We start from the raw sequence: 22,749 nt of genomic DNA on the forward strand, positions 1-22,749 counted from the left end.
TCATAATAGATCTTGGTGTACTTCAGCTGAATAAAAAATGTTGTCACCATTGACTGACTTAGTTTTGCTTCAAATCTGAATTTGAATTTTGTTATGGATAAAAGCATGTGTCTCGTAATGACTCGGCTTGTACTTCTGTACTTTAAAATCCCACTCGACTTCATGTAACCACCAATCGCTGCAGGCAAATTACAAAACTGAGCCAATTCTTAAAAGTTGCTGTTTATATTTACGTAGTAATATTAGTAATTTCCATTATACACTTCCTCCAGGATTTCATGATGGAAGTTGTTATCTTTTATAGTTCTGAAACAACATGACGGGAAATAAGGACTTTTGCAAATTAGCTAGTGAAAAACTACCGTCAATTTTTAGGCAAAAAATGCTTTATTTGCAAAAAGCATTGAGTATTTCAAGTGCACACACACAATAAATAAATAAATGTAGATGCAAAATAAAAGAAATAAGTCCATCTTTTTTATGACGATGTTCCGGGAGTCCAGGCTGACAGCATGTAGTGATCGCTTGTTGTTTTGTTTCAGAGCTCCTCACAAGGGCGGAGCCTGACGGACTTTTGGAGGGGCGGAGTCTGACAGGTAAAGGTGGGGAATGTTTGTGTGTGTTCAGCGGCTCTTTAATGCAGCCAATAGAAACAGTAGCTGCTGATCTCCTCCACAGGGTCCGGATGTAGAGACACAGCCTGGTCAGCCATGTTTGTTTACGTCCGCCCCGTATAGTGTTCGAGTGACGCTGCACTCGTGAGTTCCGCTTTTTCCTTCCCTCTATTCTACATTTCAGTCATGGGAATTTGGATGTTCGTGAATGGATTCTCTGTGGACCTCCATCCTCTCTGTTCCAAGCACAAAGTTTGAGTTTTGTATTGTTTATTCATTCTTTTCTTTTCTAGTTTAGTTTTGCAAAATGCCATTTCGTTGCATGGACTAACAGGAAAAAAAATGTGTGTATTTTAGCTACCTGGGAAGCAGAAAATAAAATTGCAATATAAATAATTCGGCCCAGAAGACCATCGCGCCCCTCTTAATAACCACATCAAAATCGGGTGTTGATGCAAAATAATAATCAGATTTTATTAACTTTAGCAGCTGAAGCTGTAACCGCCTTAACTGTTGCTAAATAGTGATCCCGGCGTGGAGAATAAGGATGAGGAGTGTCTGTTAGCTGATAAGAGAGTGGAGCCCCTCGCTTCTATTCCTGCTTCGACCCCCTGTGGTTCACTCTCATCTCTGGAAACTCTCTGATCGTTTAATCCCAAATGCACTGATAGCAACCTTTCGCTGTGTTCTTCATTTCTGCTGTCGCACAATCCAGATTATTCCGAAGCGGATTCTTGTCAGTGATTAGGAGCGGCTCGGAAAATGATGAGTTTATTGACAGTGATGTTTATTGACAAGCGTGTAAACGTCAACACGTGTGTCAATAAACACTGGACTCGCACAGTTCAGGTCGCACAAACACTCGCTGCCCTCCATTGATTTCCAATAATCCGCTCATCTGCCGTCTGATCCGGCGGATGGGAGATACCACAGGGAGTTGTCGGCTTGTGTTGGGACGGTGGTTTCCGTGGCGACCAGTGAGAAGATAATGGCAGCTAATAAGATATTAACCTCCAATCAGAGAGAAACAGGAAGTGATGAGACGCCGCCGCGCCGACCGCGATAGGGTTCGTCAATAAACAACCTCGACCTGATCAATACCATGCCGCTTGGTGGAAGCACAGCTGCGTGACACGCGCACACACACACACACGCACACACACACGCACACACACACACACTCTTCTACCTCAAAATGAGGAGCAAAATGTGACACACAGTTGGGAAAATACAGAAGTGAATACAAAAAATAAAATGTGGCACAATGGAGAAGACATTAAAAAATAAAATAAAATATATATAAACAAAAATTACAGAAATAATACAATTTACTCATGAAGCGCTACACAATCAGCAGCAGCAGAACATACACACGCGGTGGCCTGGTCACACATGCACACACACACGGCATGAAATTCAAATGAAAATAAAGAAACCTGCATGGAGGACATAAAGAAGCAAACACACCTCCAGGCTCACCGCCAAACATAAAAAACACATTTCACCAGAACAACCGTAAACATGTAAAATCAATGTATATATAGTTATATAGTCACAAGAAAATATGCAGCACAAGCAAAAGCCTGCAGCAGAATCGACGACACACAACATGATGAAACACACTCACACACGCAGATGTAGAAGAACACTAAAGCTGTCGAGAACACACTTTAAACAAACACACATTAAAATGATCAACAAGCGTGCTCACACAATGTGCATGCTAATGCACACAATATTGGAACAGAAAATAATTCCCCGGAAGACACATAAATGTGGACTCACTCGTGTAGCTTCCAGGATACACACAACAGGGCCCAGACTCTTCTGGCTTGCTGTGAGGTAAGTTGTTTTTATATTGCCGTGTTTCCCTGAACGTCCTCCGTGAGGCAGCTCACGCAGGTTGCTATGGACAATTACAGCGCTACATTCTGTTCCCTCCTGTGATGAGCTGATGACGCTTCATGAAGCCTCATCTTAAGAGCCCTCTAGGTGGCACTTTTTGCTCTATAATCTTTAGCATTGGGCTGTTTGAATGAAACCTCACACTATTTTTAAACTTATAGTGAATCGCTGGCAATGAGGCTTCATGAAGCTTCATTGGAGTCACAATAGACGACCAAACACACACACACATTGTCATGTTTACAAATCCAGAAGTCTTACTTCATAAAAGACCCTTCATACACTTGTTTATAAAGGCACTACATCAACACACCTGTGTTAATGTTATCGACTCAAGGGTGGGTACTACTCTAGTGTCGGCACTGTCATGTTAACCATCCAGTTGTTGATGTCCATTTCCTGAATTTCCACTCGTCTTTCAGTGACAGCCAACTCTCGGTCTACTGTAGAAGCAGTGCAGCCGTGTGCTCCAGCAGCACACTCGCACACACTCCACGGTTGCATCAGGCCGTCATCGATTACCTGCGCGAGTCTGCATGACAGAGACGGTGTGTTGTTTCGGTGTGTGGTTTTAACATCAGAATCACAACTGTGTGACGGTGGGGGCAGCAGGAGGAGTGGAGGTGAACACGCGCTTTCATTTTCTGTCTTCAGTTGTCAGTCAGTGACTCCAGAGAATGAAGAGACGTTCAACATCAAGGAGGTGAAGGCTTCCACGTGCAGACGGTTTCAAACTCCAGGCCCGGGGGCCAAATACGGCCCAGCGAGTAATAATGTGTGGCTTTAAATACGCATAGTTGGCTTAGAATTCTGTTCAGTCTTGAATTAAAGTTCGCCAAAAACAACCAGTAAAGCTCAGAGATAATAAATGTCCACTATGAATCTGGAAATTGAAACTCTAGATGGGATGGAAAGTGTTGTGTGAAGGTGGTGAAGAAGGGCAGGATGAGCTTATCACGCTCCTCTACTAAAGACCTTCCTCGGATTGTTTGTGTGGAATAAACCAATGTAGAAAAGACACGTCTCCACTACACGATGAGGACAGACTTTTCACGCCAAAACACACACCAGGTACACACACTGTTTGCAAACATGGCCATCAGTCGACACATCGACAGGCGTCGGCCTGATTGTCCAGCTGGTTAGGAGGAGGGCGAGAGACTGTGACCTCCAGTTCAAAGGTCAGCTTCATCCCAGACGTCTGACCTCATCCACTAAAGGTTGACCTCTGCAGGCTGTGTGTGTGTGTGTGTGATCTTGTGGACCAATCACACCTCCTTGTGGGGACCGTTGCTGGTCCGCATGAGGTTAAGCCTCAGTTTTAAGATTAAAACTTCAAACCAACTGGTTCTTTAGAATTAGGTTGAAGTTTGCTTCCAAGTCCTGGTTCAGGTGAGCCATGTGTTTTGGATGGTTAGGTTTAGGGGACGAGGCTCGGGAAAGGGCTATAGCAATGAGAGGTCCTCACAAGGACAGAGATAAAAACGTTTGGGTCAAAGATGAGAACATTTGGTGGATCACAGGTGAATTACTACGTTTCAAATGAAACCTTGTGGCAGCGAGAGTGAAGTGCAGAAGGGAGAGAAGTGAACCAGCAATTCAATCCATTTGATGGCGTCACTGGAAATGTAGCCAACTTGCTCTTTTAAATACAAGTCGACTCAGTTGTATATCACACTTCCTTTGCTGCCCGACATCAGCTGTGTAGTCATGAATGGAACATGAGTTGGTGTGTAAGTCTCCGGTAGTGAGCCTGTCTCCAGCGTGTGCCGCGGAGGCCTGCGCTGTCCTTTGACTCGGCGTGTAATAGAAAAAGAAATGAGAATGAGGCGTCAGCTTTGTGTGAGTGTGTCCTTCCGTGGCTTCTAATTCTTGTTAATTAGTGCCGGAGTGAGACTTTATTTATGTGGCCGCCGCTGATGACATGACGGCTAATGTCACCGTGGCCGTTAACACGACTCTTCTTGTCCTCACAGGGAACATAAGCCAAGATGGATGTCGCCGGACACCTTCGCTCCAAGATCTGGTCTCAACTGCAGTTCAGAGATGAAGGTGAGTGGAGGGGGGGAGGCAGGGGGGACATGCCTGGCTGAGCACTTGTTCCCTCCCAAAAAAATAAAAAAGGTTGCTCTCCTTCACCCGCTAATCCCTCGCTACTCCACCGCATATGTTTCCTAATCCGGAGTGTGTGTGTGTGTGGGAGGCCCTCCTCCTCCTCCTCCTCCTCTCCCCATCTGTAACCTCCATCCCTCTTTCTTTCACCTCCGCTCTTCCCTCTTCCTCCCGCTGGAAGCAGCAGCAGTTGAATGACTTCCAATCACATGACTCTGATGTCTCTGCTCTCCTGTTTCATCCCTGCACCAATTAGATGTGACAGACATTGGTTAATGTCCGTGACCAAGTAGTCATGAGTCCAGAGATCCGTTCTCACCCATCCTTCTTTCACTTTGTAATAAGTGTATGCATTATAGCTGTCATCTATATATAGCGCCATTTGAATTCATTTTTATAATATTTTTAAATAGCTTCCTGTTTCCCTCTCATTTTTTTTATTTATTTTGGATTTTGAAGTTGTGTTTTAATTCCTATCATTGTCGAGACTTTTTTAACATTTGCTTCGAAATATGTTTTAATGTGTAAAATATTTGTCGTGATTTCACATTTTTCTCAAGATAATTTCTTTATATATATTTTTTTTTTTTTTCAAAACTATTTTTTAAAATATTAATTGTTTTCATGCTACTATTTCTGACTATATATATATATATATTAATGTCTTTAATATTTGTAAAAAATAAAATAACAGTACGTGCAAAAACAAAATATTTTTCATAAAATCAAGAAAAAAGTACATAATGACATAAATGGCAAATAATAAAGAAAATAATGACTCTTAAAAACATATTTTGATCAACATATTTCAGTAATATGTGGGAGACGCATATCATTTTAAACTGTCAGTTTAGTCTTGATTATGATAGGAATTCAACCTAAACTACAAAATACAAAATAAATAATAGAATTATGTAAAACTTGTGGAGCATGAGCATGTAGCATTTGTTTCGCACTACTTTTGTCTTTTGGGACTGAATTCCAGTTTCCATAAAATAATTCCAATTTCATTATTTTGGCATTTATTTCATTTATGGCTCAATTTTTATCATATTTTTTTCAGTCATATTCTGCATTATTGATCGCCCCGCGTTTGAAAAAGGGCTTCACCTACTGGTAGGTGACTCGACCAGGATGGTGAGGTCTTGTTCTTTAAGGCCTGGCTGGTTCTGAGGTTCTGAGTTCAGCTCAGTGAGAGACCACAGAGCTGCTCCTTCAGTAACAAGCCTCTGACCTTAGAGGTGGGGAGAATGTTTGAGTAACTCTCCAACAAACGTCCTTCCACCCAGACGACAGTGCTAAACCCCATATATGAATAAACCTAGTAATACAGAATTTTAATCCGAGCTTTTTCCTGATGTTTTTTTTTTCCATTACTGCTCCCCAGTCTTGTCCATCCCTGAGTGATCTGTCTTCTCGCGGGTGATTTCCTCCCTCGGATTTCTTATTTCAGCCGCACACACACACGCAGCCACACACCTCTGTGCACACTTTTTGTTCGCCTCTTCCCGGGCTTTAGCCCATTACTGAATGGGTTTCCTGGAGTCTTTTGTGGCGCCTTGTATAGGCACATGCCAAGTCAAGTTATTTCAGCGCAGTTTCAATGGAATTACCCCCCAAAAAATAATCTCCTTTTGTTCCCCAAAAAGAAGAAGTGGGACAAAGGATCAGATGAGAATAATAAAAGGAGGCAGAATAATCTTGTCGTTTTCACACAAGTGGAACATAAGGATATGAAGAGATCTGGGAGTCGCTGTATAAAGAGGAACTCCGGATAAGAAACCTCCAGAATTTTTGGAAGTAGGACAAAAAAAAAAATCACTTGTTTGGCAATCACTCAGAAGAGCACTCGGAATATATTAGCAGCCGTCCAGGAAGGGATTTAGGAGCAGTCTTGAATGAGCAGTTGAAAAGGATTTTAATCCAGTTCCTACACGTCTGCAACTGGGAAATGCTATGGGGTTGTGATCTCTTGGCTCCTCCCCCACGACTCCTCCGTCTCACCATCCTAAACATTTTTTTTTAACTTCATCGCCATCTCCAACTTTGTCATCAGGTGATCACTATGTGTGTGATGTTTCATCTAGTCGATCGATTAATAGCCCTATGATCCAAGTACATCGATCTGTGCTCGGCAGGTTGGCCTTCTGAACCGCGTATATTGATCTAAAGTCGTTTTTAAATGGAATCATTTTATTGATAATACAAAATGATGCATTGCATTTCGTCTCGGCAGACTTCATATAAATGTGTTTTCCTGCACTTTTATATTGGTAAATTCAACAAAGCAGAGTGCCATTTAAGGTAGTCTGTTAAGGAGGACTGTGAAGGATGAATCCTGGTGTTTTATCTTCCTTCATTCACACCAGCAGTGATCAGTTTAGCAACACGGCAACATCATTCTGATCACGGTGATTGATAGTTTCATCTGGTAGTTCAACAATTCTGCCGCATCTTCACTGACACCGACTGTGGTGTGAAGTCAGCCCAAACCAGTGCTGACTCTAATGTGTCACACTGACTGAGTACAAAAACAGAACCAGGTTCTAAACACAAAAAAACGTTTTAATAATGTGCCTCTCAGCAGGCCGGGGCAAAGCATGGCGCGGGGCCCCCCTGCAGCCCTCCCACTGTATTTATGTGGCCCTCATGAGTGAAGCTTTAAAAGTGATGGAGCAGAAATGTTAGAACTTTTGAAATTCTCAATGTAGCTCACCTCAGTGCTATTGTTGACCTTTTATTTTCCCTCCCGTTTTGTCCTTACCCTTCTTGCCCCACTGCTGTTGAAGGCCTTGCTCAACAATTCATATTCTTCATAGGCATATCAGGAGTGCCATATTGACATGTTTGTTTGTTGTATTACTCTTTTAAGGACTAATGCCATTTTAAGCACATCCAACTGCTTCCTGTCCCTGGAATAATGTAGGAAACAGAATAAATATTTACGATGAATCATATTTAAATGTTTTGCCCTCAATATATTCGCCACTTAAACAGAACATTTATTGGTTTATATTGAGAAATAAAATGAAGTAGTGTCTTATCAAATGACCATGATATTATAATTCCACTGCTCAGTTGTGTATAACGTTATTTCCCCTGCCATTTTCTCACCATTTAACACTGTTGTTCTTTGTTCCTTTGGTCTCTCAGCCCTCACTGTCTCATTATATAGTGTGGCACTACATACAGGAAGTTATCACAGTCAGGTGGAGTCATTTGAATCCCCGATCCTCACCCCAACACACACACACACACACCTGCGTGCGCACTCACACACAGGCGTCATGTGTCAGAGCCAAGTATCATATCGATAGGTTAATAGCTGTGGTGTCAGATTCACTAACTCTCTGATTAGTTGACAGTTCACTAATACACACACCATCCTGAGTTATTGGCCCGGTCCATTGATTTCCAGCCTCACGGCCAAGCCAGGAGCTGCTCAGGGGTCGTAAGAGAGCCTTCCGCTATCGATTGGCCCCAGATCAACCCTGCGCCACAACCAGATAATACACTCTCTCTCTCTCACACACACACACATGTCCACATGCCCAAATGCAGCAGTGTGTCTGACTCTCTGGTCCGACTCTGGGAGTGTGCCACTGGGTGTATTTGTGTCGTGTCGTGGTTCTGCCTCCATCATTCAGGCTTTTTGTGGAGTGAGATATTTTTTATTGACTGACTTTATGAGTTGTTGGACGCGTCTGACAAACCTCATTCGCCGACTCTCCCCGTCCCTTTCTGCTTGTTCCCCTTTTCTGACAACCCTTTCATAATCCTTTGTTTACAACTTCAGAGTTGTGTTCTGCCCCAAATCCAGTGGCACAATCATTTTCCACCTGTGTTTCCGAACGGAGAGCGGTGGGAGGTGGTGCAACACCAGAGTCTACAGTGTCCATCTGCTGATGGACTCTTTCAAGTTGTGTGTGAAACTGAAGTTTGTAAAACTCCGTCTTGACGTCTGAACTCATCGAGATGTTATAGTTCCCATGTTGAGACATGAGAGACTTGGAGGGGACCATGTACTCTTTTTTTGGTTGGTTTTAGTATCTTTACTCCTCTCACGAGTGAAGGATTGGCACAACGTTAGATCGACTGGCAGATCGGTGCAGCGTCTTCGGTCTGAGGACTGTTTCTGTTGTCTGCCTGAGGAGTTGCTCAGGAGAGACTCTGATGCCTCCGTGAAGGCCTGATGGTGAGATACTCGGTGCATATCCAGCTCAGAGTTTCTGCCAGGATTGGTTTCCCACAGGATGAAACTGTGATGGAGACCTCTCCCACCCCCCGATTATCCCCCTCCCTCTCAAAAAAAATAATAAAGGAAAAGAAAAGAAAAGACAAGCCGAACGGAACTTGGCTAATCTTGAAGCGATCCAACAGAGAAACAAGGAAACAGAAGGATAGTTTTGACATTTACCGTCTATCTCTCCATATGTCTATCATACTCGATTTTAGTTCTGCGAATTCTAATGTTTCTTTCTGGATTTTCCATGTCCAATCTGAAGGCTCCCATTTAAGACTTGTTTACATGTAGTAGAAGGTGGCCCAATAGGTAGACCCAGGACGCCTTGGAAAGAATATGCCCCTTGGCTCTTGGTTGACCTGGGAACCTAGAAGGGCAGGAGTTTTCTCGGAAGAAGTACGCCTCATTGCCCTGGATGTTTCCTGCACTGCCTGATTCTGCTCAGCAATGAGATGCGTTTCAAAATCTATAAAACAAAGCCACAAATTTAAGTCTGAAAATTCAACCAGAAATGAGGAAGAGTCCAAAGCCAAAACCTGAGAGAGCAGTGGGGCAAGAAAGGACAGTGAAGAAGGGTCAAAAGGCAGGCAACTCATTGTGGCGAATGAGATCGGTCTCATTGACTTCATGATTTGCCATCAGTTGTGAGGAACAGGCCGAGGGATCAGGACCCGCTCCCTGCCTCTGTGAAGTAGAGAAATAAAAACTGGGATGGACCGTCACAATAAGAGGCCGAACATGATGGAGCCAATCATAATAAACATGGTGGAATAGACTTCATAATAATGGGACCATTTCTCTTCTCTTTTCTCTGTGATGTTCTCTGAAAGGCCAGTCATTTCAGCATTTTATAATAGATTTGAGGTCGGCTAGACGCGTCAAACTGAAGGCTCTAGTTTGAGCTTGACCCTAAGGAGCACTCCCACACTCATACAAGTCCCATAATGTGCTGCATCAGTCGGAGCTCCTTTGAGAATAAACATCATAATCCAAAGATCTGAATCATATTTACATCCCTGACTAAACTCATCCTGATTCAGAAAGTTTAACAGATGTTGATCCTGACTTGGACTGTGAGATTGAGTTTGACTGAGGAACTTTAAGCTCCATCCTTGAGCACTGCTGCTGCAACAGAAGTGGTGCATGTATAAGTGAAGCAGTGAGAAAATAAAGTCAAGACTGCTGACTGAGGCACATTGCCAGTCAGATATCATTGTTGTCATCTTTTCTCTCTGGCAGTATTCTGGATCTCTGAAGTCTGTGGTGTATCTGATGCCTACAAGTGTGGACTTCTCCACGTTCTGCTTCAGGAAGACACAAAGACCCCCCCCACCGCATGGTGTAGCTGTCAAGAGCGTTGGTGGAAGGAGTCACAGGGGCACTCATGGTTCCACCCACTGGCCATAAAGAGGGGGCGCTTGCTTCAAGAGTGTGTAAATAGTAATGAACCGTTGGCTGCCTGTTCTGACTCGAACCTTGTCCGTGTCCGTGTTGACTGGGGCGGCGCGCGACTGTAAACACATCAAGGCGGACGAAAGTTTTGTGTCCTCGGGACGGTGGGGAAACTCTCAGCTACATAGTTTCAGGTGGATTAAGAAATGTTGCTCTGTGCTTACATCAGATGGGATTAACCAAATTCTGTCAGTGACATCATGGCACATTCAGAACCCGACCGCGATGAGCTATCAGGGTGATGCAAGGCGTCCTGATACGCAAGTCACCATGTGATTTCCATTGCAAAAGCACAGAGGTTTGTGCTTTACTTTTCCAAATTAGGAAATTCATGATAAAAATAATGATTGTTATTGATGAGAAATTATATTCTTCAAAGTTCCGAGAAACTTTTTTGTGTTGCTCTATAATCATTTGAGTGGGTTTCCTCTGGGAGCATTTTTTGGTCTATAAGACGTCTAATGGTCCTTTGATGTCTTGACTGAAATTGCTCTGCCACAGGTCTGAAAGTGATTTATTTTTTCCATTTTTTCTTTTTTTCCCCCCCAAGTTTAGTCTGGCCATCTATTAGTTATAGTATATAGTAATTACAGACTGGTTATCCATGGGTGAATTTTGGTCTGAACTTAGACCAGACATCTAAAACTCACTCTAAACTTCGGACGTCTGAACGACCCTGATTCGATTTTTTTTTTTTCAATGCAACCCAGTCCACTTGGATTTGTGATCCAAAATCTGATACCTATCCGATATTTTGACATGCGACTGCAGTCTGAACGACCTATTCAAATTCATCCAACAAGCCATTGTCTCACAAAACACCGTGACCAAAAACCTGGCTCTTTTCCATCCTGACTTTTTCCTTAAGACGAACTATGTCGTGCATGTGCAGGCTTTACAACTTCACCAGATCCACTCCACCGCTAGCATTCTTGCTAGCAAACACCGACCACGGTTGCTGTGTGTGATGTCGCTATGTCCTCCAATCCGTATGCAGGGCATTTAAAGTTCACACTGGAGACACAAGCAAGTCACCGTAGATAGGAAACGTGAACCTCTAGTAGATGGCGTTTGCTGTGAGCGTTCCTTCAGGATTAAACCAAGGACTTTAAAGATACACAGCAGACAAGAATAAAAATCCACATTAGGAGCTATTCAATACAGATAAATGTAGCAGCAGACCCAGATTTCTAAACTTAAAAAAGCAAAACCTATCCCAGGTCCTACTGTCTGACTGAGAAGACACTGTAAAAGTGTCAGTCAACTGCTCCTTATGGACGTCCAGACTTCCCCACTGCAACTCCAGCTTCTTCACCCACTTCCCCTGTCCGTCCTCGCGCTCTGTGTTAGCATCAGGGTTGGGGCCGGGGGGCTGTTAAACATTTTTCTTCCTTCTTAATTGTTTTTACTTGTGCCATTGGCATCCCGATTAGACCTCATTGATTCCCCACTGCTAAGTGCATTGATTTCCGCATTTCTCATTGATCCCGGCTTCTAAATCTGCCCACACACACTCGCTCTGTGTCTGTCTCTCTATTTCTCTCGACGAACACGGAGCGCTGACCGCGGACTCGTGTTCCAGGCTTGTTTGTGCATCCGAGGGTGAGCAGAGAGAAAGTTATGAAAGCATACAAATTATGGGATGAGCACTGGCTGCAGTTAGAGGAAATTTGAATCCTGCTCTTGGCTGAAAGGTGGAAGGGTTCATGAGATGTTTCAAACCCGTGCGCTGCCACTGGTGCTGAATGTAGGATTGTATAAATGCTGCTTCTCGACGTGTTAGCTCTCATTGCTTCTTCAATGAGTTTCATTTGACTACATTTGTTCTCTTCTGTGAAACATTTACCCACTGTTTCACTGTCATGACAGTGTGTTTCTGATATTGCTGAATCATGAACCATTATTGTCCCTTCCAGCCCTAAAATGGGCATGAAGGAAGGTGAAGAAGAGAGTGCAGGCAGGGTGGAATGGGTGGAGTCATTCAGTCATACAGGAAGAGTGGAAGGGAAGGTTTAATGGACAGTCAGCATGACTCTGGAGTCAGAGTTAGATGAGTCAGAGATGAAGATACTGATGTGGTGGCTTGAAAGGACCAGGTCAGAAACCAGTGTATTGAGTGTATGTGGAGATGTTTGGAGACAAAGTGAGGACGGTTTGTGGTGAGGCGAGACAGTGATGAACCAAGAAGATGATGAAGAGGAGGACAACCATTAAGCCTCATGATGACATGAAGGGTACAGGTGTGTAAACAAGAACAGCCAGGTGAGAATATTTTAAGTAGAGAGATGTGAAAAGAATGTGAAAGAGATGAGAGCCGGGCTCTAAAGCTGGTGGGACAGTTGCGGTCCCCGCTATCATATGGAAGTGTTCTAGCTCATGGACCGACCCTCAGCCCTCGACGCGGATCATATAGCAGGTTTAGCTGCAGGACATATCCAAGTCAATACATTTACATGATGAGGAAGTGGATGAATCACATCGCCACCAGACCAACATGAATGTTGAAGATCACGGTTTAGTATTTAATCTTAATTTGAATTTCACTTCAGACAGATACAGATAAAGTCATGATGGTTTTTCATAACACCTTCAGTCAGAATCCTGAGCGGACATTTATTATGATGTGCAGGGTTATGGCAATAATACTGCAATTTTTCTGTTTAACCTGATAGACACACACACACCTACACACACACACCTACACACACACACACACACACACACAAGCTGCCTTGATCGTATTCCATGGTGTCCGGAGGAGCTGGGTTTGATCCTCTCAGTGTTTAAGGCGGTCATATCCCCCAACATCTCCACACACACACGCACACACACACACACACACACACACACTGCAAAGGCTGCAAAGCTCCATCCATGTCATTGGCATTACCCCGAGCCTTGATTCTGCGTTTGTGCTGGCTAAGCTGTTTAGGTCCTTCTGAGCACCAAGACCAGAGGCAGTGTTGGGGTGAGCATTCAGGCGCGTTACAGTGTCTTTGTTAGCATTTGGGGTGTTGTTGTGTGGGATTTTTACAAATCTAATGTGAAGACGTCTCGTCCCTCCATTTATGAACGTGAGTGTGCGACAGAGCGACGTCGCCGCTGATGTACAACGGATGGATAAATGACTAGAAATGGACCAACCCAGTTTGAGGGTCTGAGAACCGTCATGTTGTAATGAATAAAGCCCCGTTGTTTGAATTCAGAATGTTGAAGGACATTGTCCTCCCGTACAGTGCTGTCAAACTCCCCCTGTTGGCCAAGTCTTCACAAAGTGTAATGGCAGTAAACACTTGTCCAAAGACAAATTAGAAAACCTTTGTTGAGCAAAATCTGCTTTTTACGAGTGGATTATCGTGAATTTATTTACTCGTCCTGTAGAGGTACTTTTCTGCTTAGGTCCTTGGAGTGTTCAAAGAAATAACTAATGGAGTTGTTGTGTATTGGCAGTCTCAGAAGTGGAGGGACGAGCTGAGTCTTTCGTGAGAGACTCAAGCAAATGTGTGTGCTTCCCTTTGGCGTCAGTGTATTCTCTGCCCGACTTCAACTGCTACAGCTGTGGCGGAGGAGATTTCCAGCTTCCAGGACGCAGACCGTGTGTGAAATTCAAATTCTGTTGAAGTTGGGAATAGCATTATGCGTGAAAGTACAGAGGTCTTCCAACAGAAAGCGCAGCAACGAAACGATTTCCACACTAACTGATTTCCTCAACACTCGAGGTGGCATCGAACCGGCGAGCTGTAAGCAAGAGCATTGATCGGCCCCAATGATCGCCATCGACAGCGTCGTGTTTTACTCTCTTTTGTGTTTGTCCTGCGTGGCCTGAAGAGGAATAATGGATATGTAGCAGCGGCGACGGCAGGGAGCGGACCAACCTATTGACATGCTGTCAGCATTGATCAGGCAGCGGGAGGACGGAGAGACACTGACACAGCCAGCCGATACACCACGGCCCGCTCTCAGAATATGCTCGGCGATTTCGGGAGGTGATTGTTCTCCCGCACAGCCTAGCCTCAACAATTTACAGTGTTTATTAAACCTGGAGTTACAAGGGGGTAATGATTTTCTTCTCAAGTGCTGTGTGTTGACACAGCGGCAGGATAGAGCTGCTGATATAATTGTAAGCCGGTATTGATTTCCTCCCTCCGTCTTCTGTTATTGATGACGGGGAATTTAATTCAACCAACTCATTTGTCAACATGACGCTCCTATTTAACAATGAACTCTCTCTCTCTCTCACGCGCACTTCACACGCAAGCTGTGTTTTCATGATAATCGACAGGTTCAGAACGCGGAATCGTCCGGTGCTGAGATGTCTTATCGGTCCGTCCCAAATGTCTCACCATTGTTCCGTCATTGTCTTGGAATTCCCGCCCTGCTGCTTTGTTTTTTGAGCATGTGCCGATTGCTGTGCCTTGAGAGTCCATCCAGGTTTAATTCAGGCGATGGTGTGAAGAGGGATCAAGGGTGGGGAAGAGGGGAGTGCAACGGGTTAAGGGGTGATCTGGGAGAGAAGAGCATCAACTCAGTCCTCCAAAATGGCCTGGGTGTTCCAACCAATCAGGTGTCTTCAAGACCAGTCAGGTCAGTCAGGTGCTGCTTGTTTCAGCCGACACCTCATTGGTTAACCTTTGACTGCTGGACTGATTGGAAGAAAAACCTGCAGCACCCGGCTCTTTGAAGACCAAGTTGAATGCCCCTTAGCGAAAGTGTAGGGGAAGCTTTATAGGACAGTAGCGTATGGATGAAGATTTAAATACTGAATGACCTAATCCATAGCCTTGGAACAAGATCTGGAAGGAAGTGGTTCAAAAATCTTGGAAAATGATTCCTGCATCTATGATGGCCAAGTAAGAGCTGAGCCAAAAGGCAATGCTCTTGATCTACCTTCACCTGAAGTCACGAGCTTTGGTTAGTGACCTGAAGAACTTTTCCCACAAAAGAGCTTGAGTTTTTTAAATTATCAAGAGAGTCTGGTTTGTGTGCCTCTGTGTGTTGAGGGGTGCTGGGAGGAGACCTTGGAGTAGCCCAGACTTTACACCTAGATCAGTGGCTTTTGTCATATCGATGACATCCACTGCGAACATACCTTTAGAAACCAACAAAGACTCCAGCAACTACTAACAAAACACGAATAAAAATCCACCTTTGAAGCTATTGAAAATGTTTATGTAGAAGAAGGCTCACAAGATCTTGTCAATCATCCCTTCTTTCCTCTGACTCCAACACATTCCCATGGTGTAATATGATGGATGTTGGGAAGCAGACTTTTGCATCCTATACTGTCGCATCTGTGTTATTCAATGGTGTAAAAACCATTTTCCATAGCGTTCCAGGCAGGGGATGTGGATCAGGCGCTGTGTGGAGGATGTTAGTCAGCTCCCTAAACTGTATTACATGGATGTCACTTGCTATATAAAACTCCTAATGTGTCATTCCGCCTCACTGCCAGTTATCAAGAAAGTCGTCACTGGGTCTGAAACGCTCATGTTGTTACACATGGAAGGGAAGGAGCGCCGTCCCATGGCTTACCTAACCCCAACCTCCATCTTTCCTCTTCGTGGCGCGCTGCTCACGGCGTCAGGATATGCCGCGGAAGGCGGGACATGTGCTTCAATTGAAAACCTCATGCAACACTGAAGGCATTGGCGTGTAGGAGGCTAAAGTCCCAAGGTTAACATATTGGGATGGGAGCGGGAATGTGTTGCCGGCTCAGGGGAGAATCACCCAAAAGTGAGGTTCCACTGCTTCTTTTGAACGTCTTTACTGAAGCACCAGCTTCTTCTGTCCTCGCTCACTGTGCTAGCATCAGGGCTGCGGCCGGGAGGCTGTTAAAAAGCTTCTTAGTTGCTGATGTCATGAGAATGTTCCATACCAGCTTTCCTCCGTCTGCTCTCGTACTGGTCCGTCAGACCAATCTGACTCCAAAAACAGCCAATAAGGTCACAAACGTTACGTTTTCCCAGTTAAGCGACTTGATTAGAGCGAAGCACAAACCTGCCGCAGACAGTCGTTTTGTAGCAGGATCTGTTCAGGAGCAGCCAAGAGTCGACTGCCCTTTCATCCCTCCGTCTTTTCATGTGTGTGATCAGACGTCCACTCGGCCTTTAAGCCGCGGTGTCAGACAAAGCCGCTGCCGCCGCAGCAGCAGGTTGCGAAGTGGTCTTATAAAAGGATATTACAGCGGTGGAAAAGAACATATTGCTATTGATGAGGCCCGCCGTGCTACGTATGCCTCACCTTTCCTTCCAACCCACACACACACACACACACACACACACACACACCTCCCCCCTGCCGTGGACACACAAAACACACTATATTCTACAAGAAATAATTGCTTTTGTCTGGAAGGAGTTTGGATCAGGCTCCTCTGCGCTCTGCCTTACCTACAGAAGGGGGGCTCGTGAGGGACGATCGGTCACTGCACCGGATGTCCGCTCTTCCCCTTTATCTTTCTGTTCGGAGGAGCAGTGCTTTCTAATTGTATTGTATCTAGCCCTGATTGCTGTGTCTCATATGGATATTAAGGGTTCAGGTCTTAACAGTTTATACACATTACACTATATAAAAACCCCCGTCTGTCTGTAAACAACGGCAGTGACGCCTTCATCCACGGCTTACGAACTTTCTCATAGCAGAGGATGAGATGTTGATCTTCCCTCCCTGCTGCCTCTTCCTTTGGCTCGATCGGAATCCATTCACATTTCAGGGGCCGATCACCGTTCCTGCATCAATTTGATCCTGAGTCACATTCCATTAGCTCCCTGGCTAGCAACAAGATGAGGAACTGCCCTCCATGAAGTGATCCATGAGGCGCATTACCATTGATCAGCCGTGAAACTGAAACTCATTTTAATAAGTGGCAACCTCTGCCAAGCAGCTGGTTCCCACTCTTGATGTGATTTTCACCTGCTGTCGTCCTACATTTAAAGCTCAATCTTTGTTAGTCTCTGTTGGTAGCAGATAACCGGGAACACATCTGAACATTCAGGTGGCAGAATTGGCGAGCTACTAGCAAGCTTCTGTCTCATTCCGCACAGTGCATTCACAACAAACGGGCGGGTTGAATTTATAGACTCAAATACATGCAACATCCGGTCATAGTAGTGTAGAATATGGAGAGCGGCCGTTACGTGTTGAGGAAGACACGGTTCACGCGACACTTTTCAGGCAACATTTGAAGCAACAAAAAAAAAATGTGAACTCGGGTGACATGGCAGGGTGCGTGAGCCAGTCAGAGTCCAGATTTTGCTGGGACGTATGCAGAGAGGGAAAATTCAGCGACAAGAAGTGAAATCGTAAGGGTTGCAGCATTCACAAACTGAAAAACTAGCAACTGCTAGCATGCGAGTAGCTCGATAAGTTGCATTTGGTGTGAACGTATAGTTAGACAACAACACATTGTCGGATCACGGGTACTTGAAATTTGTCATGTATTCATTACATGTTGTTTTTAATCAACTTTTCTTTTGGTATTGTCTTTGGTATTGTCTTATCCTGAACAGTAAGATTATTGGCTCCACCATCAACATTTAAATTTCATTCGAGTTTCATTTAGAGTTATTTTGCAAGAAGACAGCGGGAAAAAAATGGCTTCCTTGGTAATTTCCTAACATGTTATGAGGTCATGAGCCCCGCTCGAAATAAATGTTAAACTCTCGGTGGTCACATAAGGCAAAAAATCTCAACAAAAAAAGAAGGTCCTTTTCCAAGTAAGGGACCACCTGTAGAGGATTCTCATTGCGGTATTCCATCGTTGTCATCTGTGTCAAAGAAAGTTACATTTGCTTTGTTTTTCAGCAGCAGGTGAGCCATGAACTCTGATCGACCCGCCGAGGGAGTGTCTGAGATGTGAGGAGCAAGACTGAAGTTCTGAGGTCAAAGATCAGACAGAAGACGTCAACTCAGGTGAGAGTTCTTGGCGTTCAGTTGTGCGACTGCGTCGTCTGTAATAAGGTGATTCGACGCCGGGTGTTGCCGAGAGGTTGGCGTTTTTTTTAAAACAACAAATAAGGCCAATGATCTTGATCTTTCCATGCATCTCGGGGCTCCTATCCTGAAGCTGACTTTGTTGTCAGGTCGGGATTCACTGTTGGATTTGAAGAGTAATAACGCATGCGAAACAGGCAGGAAGAAGGAAAGATGTTAAACCGAGATCTTTTTGAAGGATCACATTAGTAACCATGGTCCAACTCTCCCCACCTTTGCTCAGTCAATAAGCTATCATACATTTGCTGTAAAAAGATTTCGCAGAGTCAGCAATTCAGCCACAAAAAAACACTTGACTCGTAATCAGTTGCTTGAAATTGAATTTGATGTTGCGCTAAAATTAAATGATACATTTATATGTGGGGGGAATTTGTAAATATTTTACTCAAAAAACAGACATACAGAGACTCAGCTCGAGCAACTTGGGACACTGGCTTAGGAGTGGAAATCTATGACAGTGTGGGATGAAAGGCTTGAGTGCAGCCTTTATGCTAAGCATTGTTTTTCTTATGCAAAATTCTACGCTGAGTTCAACTTACAAAAGAACTTCTGGCAAAATCTTCACCTGGTGATTGTTTTCTTCAAACAACAGCAAATTATATCCATACGTTTTGCATGTAAATATCGGCGAGAAATGTTTTTCCATCCATTTTCCACCCATTTTATCTGCATTCACGGATGTAATGGATGCACCAAACCTGCTCACAGCCACTTTTGGGGTTACACTGCCGACACTCAGCCTCTCCTCTGTGCAAAAAGATGATACACTCGTCTTAAGATGGAAGTCTACTTCTCACACATACCCAGTGGCCTGATGATAATTCTGAAATAAGATTTGAAAACCACTTTTAGTTTAAGTTAATCAAGCAGATTTGCATTTGAACCCGAGGGTGCGTCCAGCTATACCTTTGTCATTTCTTTTCTTATTTTATTTACCGATATGATCACATATTTTGCTGCTGTGCGCTTAGACAGTAGGGCTGTGTATTGGCAGGCATCTCATGATGCGATACAGGAGTGATGATGTTAAGCTATCTATTGTTAGAAGAACCGTCATTTTAAGAGGGAAAGCCAGATAATGCAGTACAATATCACATGCTTGAAAACATGTTGACTGTTATGAAACTATGTCAGTTAAACTTCGCAGCCCAACAGAGGAATGAATCGCTCCTTTGATCAACAAAATAACGCCAGTGTTAGTATTAAACATGTCACAAGTGCAGCAGCATATCCAAGTATCTGTGCATTAAATATCGACCCATAGGAACCCAGAAGAAAAGAAACAACGACGGCCCTCAGGTAGACAGAGGACCATGTTTGTCCCCCTGCCGGTCCCCTTCGTCTTTCAGAGAACTGCGTCCGACTTCAGCGCCTGGAGACTCAAGTCCTCGCTGACTCCGGTGAGTCTTGCTGTCCCGCAGAACCAACCCAAAACAAGTGGCCCCCTGCTCTTCCTAAGCCAGTGGTTCTTAACCTTGTTGGAGGCACCAAACCCCAACAGTTTCATATGCTCATCCACCAAACCCTTCTTTAGTAAAAAATAAAATAGGATTTTTTTTACTGGTGCACGGAATGAATTGTGCATTAATATCACCGTGTTCAAATAACAAAACCAACACAGTGCATGAACTCAAAACAACTTACCTCAGTGTGACTTCTGCTGTTGCCTTTGAGAGACCAGTTCAGATATGCGGTCGGATAGAGAGGCCTCACTCTGCTGCATAAACCAGCGACCTCAAAGAGGACCGGTAGGAAATCTCAGAGCAGGACGCTTTCAATGACTGTGCCCACTAACTGCAGACTAGACTGAGGGGTGGACCTCTGCGGCGGAGGCTCCACCGAACCCCTGAGACCGACTCATCGAACCCAGGTTAAGAACCACTGTCCTAAGCACTAACCCCATCCTCACCACCATTTTATTTAGTGCAAAGTAATGGCAACTCTATTTGTCTTGTGCGTATAAATAAAACGGCAACCCGTATAAATATAAAGGCAACTCAGTTTATCTTGCATATGTGTATAAATATCGATATAGACAACTTAGAATATCAAGCAATATCACACGATCATGTGACATTTCAGCAAAAATACTGATACAATATCACAATATTTGAGGGTGTCAATATTTTCTTTCACCCCTGTTAGACTGTGCTTTTTTTCTTGTCTGAAAGCCCTTTCTGGGCATATTTTGAAAAGTAGGAGGGATGTTATATGTTTCTGTTTTTACTCAGGCAGAATCTGTTTCATTGACTTGCTATAAATTCTGCCATTCTGGGAAAATCTTTAGAAAATCACAGTTTAGTAAAGATTGTTTCTTTAGAAAAAAAATGAAGAGAAGCCCCAAACGTTCGTTCCTACTTCGTTCCTATGTCTCACTGACCTCATTAAGGCGGGTGAATGGAGGCAAAGCCCCATGTGAGGCCCTCTGCCCCACACGTCCAGGCAGCTGTAGTGCACAGTCCTCTGGCTCACCTGCGCGCACATTAGCATCAGCAAGGAGCCCGAGGACTTCCCCTATACGTGTGGCGTAATTGATCAATAACTTATTAACAGCTCCATCCCACCTCACTGTATGGAAAGACAAGCGGGTCCAGGGAGCCGCCGCGCTGGTCGATCCTCTTTTATTGACGGTGATATTTAGCACATGGATTTTTCCATTTAAAGAAATCCATGCGGAGGCTCATCTGGAGCCGGGATGCACGGGCAGGTGTGTTAAATAGGAGCCGCAGGCAGCGGCGCTTGATGAGGAATTATAATTACAAGCGGTGGTGGTAAACGCTGGTGAATAATTTAGAGGAAGCGGCGTTTGATTATTGGCGGCCGCGCGACTGGAACCCTGGCAGGTTAAGTATTCACGTGACCTCGCCTGGACTGGATCCACCTGAATCTATATGCGAGAGACGGAGCTGCTGAAATATACATCACAGCAGAACCCTCCCCCCCTCCCCACCCTGCTCACACCGCCTCCCCTTCCCTTCTCTTTGAATTCATGTCGGCACATTGTGGAGCGGCGATCGATCGGCGAGGCCGGCGATGATGTGATTATTGGCTTCATTATAATGAAGTAATCAGAAGATCAATGGGCTGGATCTGTGCTGGTCTTGTTGGGGATTACTGCGGTCGCAGAGCGAGTGTCTGCGGAGGCAGGCACAGGCAGAGGAACTGTGATTTTAACCCCTCTGATGTCACAGCCCTGGTCTTATTGATCACTCATAGAAGCATCATCAGTTTCAACATCCGAATCGATGCCTTTCTAATATTTAGTTGCTCACCTTACTTCTCCGGATCGTGCCTGAGCATGAGATCCTGCATGGATCTCACATCCTACCTGCAACCTGCAGCTCAGTTTCAAGAAGATTTCAGGACAGAAGCTGACAACTGTTAACACACGTTAGAGCCACAAACCTTCCTTCTGTTCATCGGTCCTGAGACCAATGGTGCTCAGAACACCATCATATCCCGACCGAGTCTCTTGACGCTACACTTGACCACACGAACCCCACGATTGGCCTCAAAGCTTTAATAGGGTTGCTGAATATTCGCAAAAGAAAGTGAAGCTGGGAGGCACGTCGAAATAATTCAGCTGCCATCAGGGGATGTGGAGGGTCGGAGTGGTCCCCCACACTGATGTTTACTCCATGTCAAGGTTGCACCTACAGTATAGCAGTAGCCAGAAGCTGCCGTCAACATTCAGCCCTGCACACAGCGAGCGTCCCCGGGCCATGTGTTCCCCAGGTACAGGACACACTCGCTGGCAGCTAGAGAGAAATGGATCTAAAGAAACACAGTTTGTCCGTCCGTTTCTCATTTGATCTGAGGGAGGAGTTTCATGAGACCACTCGCTTACCCGTGGCCCCTCAGTCCGTTCACTGCTTTCCATGTGATATTCAGGGGCCACGGTGCATTGGGAGAATCCCATTGGATGCAGTTGTGACAGGGTCCATTTTTTTTCTCTCTGATGCACCAACTGTTCAGATTGAAGCTAATGAACTATATCACATCTGTGTGTTCAAATTGGAAGCCATTTCCTTCATGAGCTTAAACGGAAAAGGAGTTTGTCAAGAAGCAGGAAGTCGTTGCATTGTGCACTGATTTACGATTTTCTTTTCCGTGACGTAGCTTGTTACCGAAGCCACGCCTGCACAGCACCCAAGACATGGCTTGTCACATCAGCGATAACATCATCACCTGCTGTATAACCTTGTCCGTGCGGTGTTTTGTCCGCATGTCAGTAAAGTTGTACGAATGTGGTGTCCAATGGCGGTTTGGCATGTTCTTCAGAATGATCGCGGAAGTTAAAACACAGCACGCAACACTGTTTGCTGTCCTCTTAAAGCGAACGTGACTCAAGATGCTGGGTCTTAATTTTGGTTTGCCGCTCAAAGAGAATGAAAGAAGAAAGTCATAAGTTGGAAAACCCGTACGTTAGCG

The 22,749-nt window shown here is 44.6% G+C and overlaps 1 protein-coding gene across 4 annotated transcripts in view; it reads left to right on the plus strand.

Moving 5' to 3' along the window:
- The first annotated feature begins 688 nt into the window (after positions 1–688).
- Positions 689–22,749, plus strand: part of LOC128758002 (POU domain, class 2, transcription factor 2) — an 83,612-nt gene continuing 61,551 nt past the window's right edge. The window contains exons 1-6 of one of the 4 annotated variants that reach the window (XM_053863719.1): positions 689–758; positions 2,942–3,080; positions 3,174–3,222; positions 4,496–4,571; positions 18,130–18,237; positions 19,583–19,718. The gene's annotated coding sequence lies outside the window, so the exon portion shown is untranslated. Of the gene's footprint in view, positions 759–2,941; positions 3,081–3,173; positions 3,223–4,224; positions 4,572–18,129; positions 18,238–19,582; positions 19,719–22,749 lie in introns of those variants that run through there. The other 3 variants (XM_053863722.1, XM_053863720.1, XM_053863721.1) reach the window with 3 other exon arrangements.

The sequence above is a fragment of the Synchiropus splendidus genome, chromosome 4 (genome assembly GCF_027744825.2).
Source record: "Synchiropus splendidus isolate RoL2022-P1 chromosome 4, RoL_Sspl_1.0, whole genome shotgun sequence".
Taxonomy (NCBI): domain Eukaryota; kingdom Metazoa; phylum Chordata; class Actinopteri; order Syngnathiformes; family Callionymidae; genus Synchiropus; species Synchiropus splendidus.